Source organism: Chrysochloris asiatica, unplaced genomic scaffold (assembly GCF_000296735.1).
Source record: "Chrysochloris asiatica unplaced genomic scaffold, ChrAsi1.0 scaffold00184, whole genome shotgun sequence".
Classification (NCBI taxonomy): Eukaryota; Metazoa; Chordata; class Mammalia; order Afrosoricida; family Chrysochloridae; genus Chrysochloris; species Chrysochloris asiatica.
Window position 1 is genome coordinate 911,607 of NW_006408702.1, and position 8,378 is coordinate 919,984.

Consider the following 8,378-nt stretch of genomic DNA (forward strand, 5'->3'; position numbering starts at 1 on the left):
CTGGAGCAGCTGAGCGTCCCGAACCAGGATGCAATGGATTTCTTGCTTCTGCCGCAAACTCCCCAGCTGTAAGTCTTCCAACCTTCTAAATATTCTTTTACATGTAGTTCAGAGTACTGGGACCATTCCCTGAGCCTTCTTGGTCCTGCATTCTGTGTTGTTCTCGGCAGAGCTCGTCACTACACTTCCACCCGATCTGCCATCCTTTTCCGGAAACCATAAATACTCATAATCAAATGTCATCTTGGTTTGCAGAAGACCTGGTTTGCTTTTGCAACTGAGTGTCGGCAGAGTTATTGTGAATTTGGTGGAAAGAGATATTTGAAATCAGATGAAAAGTTGTAATGCCTCATGTGTATGGATGTGGCTCTTAACACAAGCAACAAACTATGTGGTTTGTAATTTGTTCTTCATATCTGAAGTAACTTTGAAATTTTGTTCTATTTCTGTTCTGCATTTAGTCAGTTGTTGTAATTTTTCTTTGTGTTTTGTTCATTTCTGAGTTTAGTTTTTTAAATTTCTTCATCAAGGTGGTTTGTTTTCATATCCTCAACTGCTTGTATGAATTTATTTAATTCTTCTGGGAGTGTTAATTTAGTTTTTTTTTTTTTTTTTCCTGCTTTGAACTTGTTTTTTATATGGAGGAGGAGGACTTTTTCCTTCAAATGATGTATCAAATTTTGTTTCTTGGTTTTCTGATCATCTTCAAAGTGGTATAAGGAATTCACTGTTCTTTTGTTTATTTATGGTATTGGGATGTTTTTCGACATTCCTAGTTTAATACTCTCTTTTGTAGGAATGGAATAGTCCTGCTAGTTTAACTATTTCTGTTTTAATGATTGGAGAAGGGTTGTGAGACCTCCAGTTGTTTGATTGTCCCTCCCCTCCTCTCATCCCATACATCTTGGTCATCAGCAATTATATATAAAGTTTTTGTGTCGTTCCCCCCCCCCCTTTAGTGTGGGTTCTTTTTCTTAGTGTTTTACAATAATGGTCCTGTGTAGTATCTCTCCTTTGGTGTCTAATTTCGCTTAGTGCAATGTCCTCAAGGTTCATCCATGTTATGTGGTGGCTTGCAGCTTCCTTGTTCTTCAAGGTAGCATGGTATCCCATTGTATGTATGTACCACAGTTCGTTCATCCATTCTTCAGTTGATGGGCATTTAGGCTGTGTCCATCTTTTTGCTATTGTAAATAGTGCTGCTATGAACATTGGTGTGCATATATCTTCTTGTGTTATGGCTCGTATTTCTTGTGGGTAAATACCAAGTAGAGGAATTGCTGGATCATAAGGTATTTCTGTTTCCAACCTTCTGAGGAAGCATCATATTGCTTTTCAGAGTGGTTGGACCATTTTGCAGTCCCACCAACAATGTAGGAGGGTCCCAGTCTATCCACATCCTCGCCAGCATTTATTGTCCTCAGTTTTTTTGATCTTTGCTGTTATTGCTGGTGTGAGGTGATTTCTCATTGTTGTTTTGATTTGCATCTCTTTAATGGCTAGTGATGGTGAACATTTCTTCATATGTTTGTTGGCTGCCTGTAGCTTCTCCTTGATGAAGCGTCTATTCATGTCATGTGCCCATTTTTTTAATTGGCTATTTTTTAATTTAATTGTCTTTTTCTTGTAGAGACGATGTAGTTTTGAATATATTTTAGAAATGAGTCCCTTATCTGATGTGTCATTGCAAAATATTTTCTTCTATTCTGTGGGTTCCCTTTATACTCTTTTAGTGAAGTCTTTTAATGCACACAAGTTTTTAATTTGTAGTATGTCCCAATCATCTATTTTGTCTACTTTTGTTTGTGTAATTTTCAAAATGCTTGGTAGTTGGTGTGTGCCCTGAATTAGAGCCCTTAGATTTGTCCCAATTTTTTCTTTGATGACCTTCATAACTTTGGAATTCCCATTTAGGTCTTTAATCCATGCTGAGTTGGTTTTTGTATATGGTGTGAGGTAAAGGTCTTGTTTCAGTCTTTCGTATGTTGCTTTCCAGTTCTGCCAGCACCGTCTGTTGAAGAGACCATCTTGTCCCCTTGCAATATACCTAGGCACTTTTGTCAAAAATCTGTTGGCTGTATGTGGATGGGTCAATTTCTGGATTCTCAGTTCTGTTCCATTGATCAATGTATCTTTCATTGTACCAGTACCAGGCTGTTTAGACTACTGTAGCTGTGTAATAAAATTTGAAATCGGGAAGTGAGAGGCCTCCAACCTTGTTCTTCTTCTTAAGCAGTGCTTTGCTTATCCTGGGTCTCTCTCCTTTCCATATAAAGTTTGTAATTGTCTGTTCCATCTCTTTGAAGAATGTTGTTGGAAACTGGATTGGGATTGCATTATATGTGTAAATAGCTTTGGACAGTATTGGCATTTCACATTTTCCTATCCAGGAACATGGTATGTTCTTCCACATCTTTAAGTCTTTTTTGCTTTCTTAATAGTAGTGTTTTGTAATTTTTTTTGTATAGGTTACATTTATTCCTAAATATTTCATCCCTTGGGCGGCTATTGTAAATGGTATTACTTGCCTCATGCCCTTTTCCCCTCTGCCCTGTTACTCTAGAGGAATCCAACTGATTTTTGTATGTTGATCTAATACCCTGCCACTTTGCCAAATCTTCCAGTGATGTCTAGTAGCTTTTTTAACTGCACCTTTGGGGTTTTCTATGTATAGTATCATATCGTCTGCAAATAGTGTTTTATTTCCTCTTTGCCAATTTGGATGCCTTTAATTTCTCGATCTTGCCATATAGCTCTGGCAAAGACTTCCAAAACAATATTCAATAGGAGTGGTGACAAAGAGCATCCTTGGTTCCCGTTAGCAGAGAGAAGGCTTTCAGTTTCTCTCCATTGAGAGTAATATAGGCTGTTGGCTTTGTATATATGCTCTTGATTATGTTGAGAAATTTCCCATCAATCCCTACTTTGTTGAGTGTTTTTATCAGGAATGGATTTGGATTTTGTCAAATGCCTTTTCTGCGTCATTCGATATGATCATGTGGTTCTTTTCCTTTTTCTTATTTATATGGTGGATTACATTGATTGTTTTTCTATTGTTGAATCATCTTTGTATCCCTTTTATGAAACCCACTTAGTCATGATGTATTTTTTTTTTTTTTTTGATGAGCTCCTGGATTCTGTTGGCTAGCATTTTGTTGAGAATTTTTTTCAAATTCTCCAAAATTTATACTTGTTTCTAAAATATATGCCACACTTTACACAATGGTTTTATTGTTACATCTTTCCTTCAGTCTTTTTTCATCCTTTTAAAAACAGTTCTTCAGTAGAAGCCTGAATCCTGAGTTGCCCAGTTAGGAGTCTCTGACCCACCGTTCTGGTTAAGTTTCTTTTCAGTGTTCATGGCCAACATCTGGCTTCTAAAAGAAAGGCTTTTGGTCTTTTCTATCACTTGTTGATAGGGTGAGACTGCATTGTTACCCATAACCACATGACCTAATTTAGAATCAGTCTTGCCATGCAGCCTTGCATTTCTAATCAGATTCACAATTCACCTTTCAGCTTCTTCTGGAGTCATGTTCAGTTTATGTGTCAGCAAGTTAATGCTGATACATTGATGGGTGTGACAGAAGGTCTCAAATGTGAAGAGATGGGCATTTTTAATGAAATCCTCAAGACAAGCCACCAAGAAGAAGTCAGTTACAAGCACTGATTGACATTCCCTTAGCTTTTTCTGAGCCCCATCAAAGTCAAAGTTAATGTATAAGCATTCAACAGATTCTGTAATTGGGTCTTTATATGTATAAGATTCCTATTGAATAACCTTGACTAGGTCTTTGAGCACTTGCCAGCATTTTTGAACATCTTTATTTGTTACAACTGCTGTCTGCAAATAGCGGAGCATATGTGGACACATTGTCTGAATTGCATTAAGATACTATGGCTGGTAAAGGAAGAGATCAATAATGTTATCGCTACCTTTGGGGTGGTTGAAGAAAACAAACATAGACCAGTGAATGAGCCATGTTCGTTGCTGAAGAGACTGGAGTGGAGAACTCACAGAATTATTATCTGTGGTCTCTTTTAATTGTGTAAGGTCTTACATTGCGGCATCCCAATTCTGCACTAAGTTTTCAGAAGCCAGTTTCCCCCAAAGTGAACTCAAAGCATTTCTGTCTGTTGCTGGAACCAGCACTCTAAAAAAGTAAAGATATTCAGGTGCTCCTCAGTAATTCCCACATTCATACTGGAACTTTGTGTACCTGTAGAGAGTGTCTAAATATTCCTGCCTAAATCCATGCTTGTCTGCCAGGTAGTCAGATAACATCCGACCATCCCTGGTTGACTGCACTGGCCTTGTAGTTTCTGCATCTTCAAACATCACAATTGGCTCTGTTTCTGCCTGAAGTTGTTTTAGTTGTGCAATGACTGTAGTTCTCTCAGAGCATGAGGAATATCATCAGAATAAAGATTCTTGTATACATCCATTGCAAAGTCTACCATGTTGGTATCACTAAGAAGATCAAATTTCCCTGGCAATAGTTTTTTTTCATTATATATCTCCTTTACTGAGAGAAACTCAAGCAACGGAAAGACTGGATGCCAATCCAAAAAATGTGCGAATAGAGTAGTCAAGTCGTACTCCGCCATCTTGCCAAGGAAAGGGGTTTGTTGAGAATTTTTGCGTCAATGTTCATGAGGGATATTTATGTATAGTTTTCTTTCTTAGTGATGCCCTTCCCCAGTTTTGATATGAGGGTTATGCTGGTTTCCATCCCACTTCAGTATTCTGGAATTTTGAGCAGAATTGGTGACACCTCTTCCCTGAATGTTTGGTAGAGCTTATTTGTGAAACCACCTGGGCCTGGACTTCTTTTGGTTGAGAGTTTTTTCATGATCTGATCAATTTCTTCTTTTGTTATGGGTCTGTACAAGTTTTCTACTTCACTCTGTGTAAGTTTAGGTAGGTCGTGTTTTTCTAAAAATATATTCATCTCTTCTAAGTTTTCGAATTTGTTGGAGTACAACTTTTCATAGTATTCTGTTACTATCCTTTTGATTTACAATGGTTCTGTTGTGACATTGCCCATGTGGTTTCTAATGCAAGTTATTTGTGTCTTCTCCCTCTTTCCTTTTATTATGTTTGCCATTGATTTGCTGATTTTATTAATCCCTTCAAAGAACCAGCCTCTTGTCCTCTTTTTCTAGTTTCTAATTCACTTATTTTTTCTCAAATCTTTACTATTATTTTTTCTTCAGGTGACTATAGGCTTACTTTGCTGGTCTTTTTCTAATTGTGGAGGTGTTGTGTTAATAACTTGATTTTGGTTCTTTCTTTTTTATTTTTCTACATTTTCTTCTGAGCACTGCTTTTGCTGTATGCCAAATTTATTTTTGTTCTCATTTGCTTTAAGGAATTTTGTTTTTGTTTTTATTTGTTCTATTTCCCAGTAACTTTTAAGCATTGTTCTTTCAGTTTCCATGTTTTTTATTATGTGTCCTTGATCTTCTTATTGCTATTTCTAATTTTATAGGGTTGTGATTTGAAAAGATGGTTTGTAGTGTTATGTGCTTATATTTATTGAAGCTTGCTTTGTGGTTTAATATATGTACGGTATGTTTTGGAGGCTGTGTCATATGCTCTAGAAAAGAATGTGTTTTGTTCTGTTGTTGGGTTTAGTGCTCTGTATAAATCTAGGAGGTCAAGTTATTTGATTATTTAGTTCCTCTGTTGAGTTTCTTTCTTGTTCTGTCCTTTATCAACAGTGGTGTTTCAAAATCTATTTTTATTGTAGAGATGTCTATTTCTTCAGTTCTATTAGCGTTTGACTTATATATTCTGAGGCATATTTACTAATGGTTATGTTCTCTTGAAAATTGTCCCTTTAATCATGAGATAATATCCTTCTTTGTCTCGTAAGCTGGTTTTTGCCTTAAAATCTATTTGATCAGAAATTACTGTTGGTACTCCTTCTTGTTTTTAATTGCCCTTACCTTATTATTTTCCCCCCATTTAAAAAAATCTTTAGTGTATGTTTGTCTTTGTGTGTAAGGTAATATCTTGTAAACAGTATATTGAAGGATCTTGTTTTCTTACCCACTGTGCTACTGTCTCTTGCCTCATGCACTGAATTCATTGATGTTTAGTGTAATTGTTGCTAGGTATGAATTGATTGTACTCATTTTGCTGAGTTTGTATGATTATTGTGGTACTGCTGGTTTCTTTGTTCTGCATACTTTCGTATGGTGAGTAATTTTTTTTTTTGCGCTTTTTCTTGTCAGTTTTTTCTTAGTTTTAATGTATACCCAGTCTTCAAGGACTTTCCCTTCCTTGGTTTCATATGAAATTGTATTAAATTTCTTTGTAATTTATTTACTTATTCCCCATTTTAAAATAGTGTGCTTTATCTTGAAGTCTGTTTGACTTTCTCCCCTTAGGGAATTCTGTAACTATACTTTACCCTCTTTTTGCTTTCTAGTTGTCTTCATTATAGATTGATATCTCTGATCCCATATTTTCATTTTTTGTAGTTTACTTTTACTCTGGATACTTCTATACCTAGATTGACTTCTAGGTCGCGTTGCCATGTATGTCAATTGAAATGTTTTATTTTCTGTTTTTGATTCTTAGTCCAGTAGACTCCCTTTAGTATTTTTTGTAAAGTTGGCTTGGTTTTAACAAATTCCTTTAATTTGTATTTTTCTGGATGTGTTCTAATTTTGCTATAGTTAATATTTGAGCTTTGCTGGGTATATGATTCTTGGTTGGCAAGTTTTTTCCTTCAGAGCTTTGTATTTGTCTCTTCATTGCTTTCTTGCCTACATGGCTTCTGCTGAAAAACCATAGCTTAATCCTCCTGAGTTTTCTTTGTAGGTGAAATTTCATTTTTCCCAAGCTGCTGCTTTTTTTTTTTTTTTTTTTTAAGTTTTTGTGAATTGAGTGATAGTTTACAGGGGAGAACATCAGCTTTACATTCATCCATCTCTGGAGTCACTGCTTCTCTGAATAAGGTGCCACACTCCACTCTTTTCCTTTGATGGTACCAGGGACCTCTCGTCCTGGACTGCAAAATCAACCACTCCCTTCCTTTTGTTACAAAATGTCTATCTTTACATTTACAACTCTCACAGTCAGTCCTGATAGCAGTTATTCACTGTTTAACCACAAGAGTTTTATCTACATCTCCTTTCACCAGCCACGTCCAGACAGGTTGGAAACCACTCAGTGGAGATTCTACCTTCCCCTGCACCCTCTGGAACTAGGTTCCCTCTTGAAAGCCTGTAAGCCAGTCACTTCTTGCTTTTTGTAGCCCCCCATTTTGGGTAGCCAGTGTCTAACTAAGTTGCCCATTCTTATTAATCCTGTGTACCGGGGGGTGGGGAAGTGGGAATGGTCCTTGTAAAGATTTATTCCCTCCTTTGAGCTACTACATACATAAGGATAGGTCAAATTCATCAAGTTGTAGCAGATTACTCTTTTTTTTTTTTCCTCTTCTTTCTTTCTCTCGTCAAGTTCTGATCATTGTGCTGTTGAAGCCTGGTCAAGTGGATACTATCTGCAACTACGGGTGTTGTACATCTCCCCTCACTTCATATCAGCTGGACGCTTCACTCTCCACTCTAGTCCTCTGTGGTCATGTCCCTGTCCCTGGGCCCAGGAGTCTCCCAGGTCTCACCATACTGCTGGCCAACCAGGTCTCAACCCAGGTTGACAGGAATCTATTGAACATGGTGAGACTTAGCTCACAACTTCATTGCTGTTTTTCCCCCACATCCCTTTATCGGGAGACCAGTGTGGTCATCAGAAAGACCACATGCCTGCTTGTTTATTCCCCTTGAGTTTCAGTCTTGGAAGGGGGTTTGTCCTGAGGGGATCCGACTGCTTACCTTGATGGCTCCTGGGCAAACAACTTGCTTGTTATTGTAGTATTCAATCAGACTGCCATTATTGTTTTTGATTTTTCCTGCTGGCCTTTCTTTTAAGAAGTATCTTCTGTTCTTCTAGCCACTCCAGGCTGGTTTGCCTGTCTTTTCAAGTGGAAAATTCCCACCTCAGAAGATTCTGGATGGGGATCAGGCTATCACCTGTGCAATGCAAAGGCTCCACAGGAGGACTCCTTCACTGGGCAAGGTCTAGTCCCTGGAAGCTTACCAGCCATTCCTTGGAAATCCTATACAGGGTTGCTATGGGTCGGAACAGACTCAGTGGCACTTAACAACAACAATCAGTTATAGGCTGAAGACTGACTTACAGATTTTCTATGGTGATGATTCTAGCTATTCCTTTCTCTTCCTCTCAGGTGTCTATTTTACAATAGTAGGCAAGGGAAACTAAGATTCAAAAAGACAGCCAAGCATGTTAACATTATTTCCCCTCTTTTACCCATTCAAACCATGTATCCCAGAGCCCTGTTTTTCCA

The 8,378-nt window shown here is 37.6% G+C and overlaps 2 pseudogenes; both read right to left on the reverse strand.

The window, feature by feature from the left end:
• Window positions 1–3,280: 3,280 nt before the first annotated feature.
• Window positions 3,281–4,608, reverse strand: LOC102815506 (annotated as a pseudogene).
• A 2,833-nt stretch (window positions 4,609–7,441) lies between these two features.
• LOC102829376 overlaps window positions 7,442–8,378 on the reverse strand; it is a 10,326-nt pseudogene continuing 9,389 nt past the window's right edge.